Raw genomic sequence first — 970 nt, 5'->3', positions numbered from 1 at the left:
GTCTACTTATTATGAAATACTGTTTACTTCCTGGAGGAAATACTATTTCAATGGAAAAGATGAGACTAGTAATAAACAGAGCCTGGGTTCTGCCAATGACTCAGTTTGACTTTGGGCAAATCATCTCACCACTGTTGCTCTTCATCTGCAGAAACTGGACTTCATGCCTGTGGGAGTTGCATGGCTAATCAATGCCTGGAAAATGCGTAGTGGCAGATGCTACAAAAGTGCTGAGCCTTAAAAACAAAACCACCCCCACCCCCTATTTGTATTCAGTTGAGGTTGAGGTTTATTGTTATTTAACATTCGAAGGCCAACACTATGTTAAGTCCAGCGTGCTGCACAGGACAGATAATATCACTGTCCAGTAAGGATTTTTTTTTTTTTAATCGAGTGTTTTGGACTTTTTTCTTTATTGCGGTTTGGGATTATTTTAGCACTCAGTAGTATATCTATACAAACACATTAAGCTTTAAGTTGAAAACTATCGATTACAAAAACCCACATAAACCCCCTCCAAAAAATAAGAGGCCTTCCCCCCACCCCCTCCACCCCGCCAAGAAACCTCTCAAAACAAGAATTCTCCTGCTGCTGTTGTTGTGTGTGTGTGTGTGTGTGCGTTTTTTTTCCTCCCTGCAGTTCTCCATGTTACAGTCCTTGGAGGTAGACTTAGGCATAAAATACTTTCACTAATAAAATATGACAAACCGCCGGATTCTACGTGGCCGATTCCCCGTGATTGCCCTGCTACACAAAGCAGAAAAGTAAATGCCATCATCCCCCTTAGAACAAAAGAACTTAGGAATAAAAACATGGAGCGGGGGGAGAAAGCAGCAATAAATAAAGGTGAGCGGAGGACCCCGTCCCCCGCCCCTCCCCGGAGCGAGTGCGGGACGCGGCGCGGCTAATAAAGTGGTTCCAGGGTAGTTATTTGGGAAGGGGGCGGGGTGGCGGGGTGGCGGGGCGGGAG

The sequence above is a fragment of the Myotis davidii genome, unplaced genomic scaffold (assembly GCF_000327345.1).
Source record: "Myotis davidii unplaced genomic scaffold, ASM32734v1 scaffold265, whole genome shotgun sequence".
In the NCBI taxonomy this organism is placed as follows: Eukaryota; Metazoa; Chordata; class Mammalia; order Chiroptera; family Vespertilionidae; genus Myotis; species Myotis davidii.
This window is presented reverse-complemented; position numbering follows the sequence as displayed.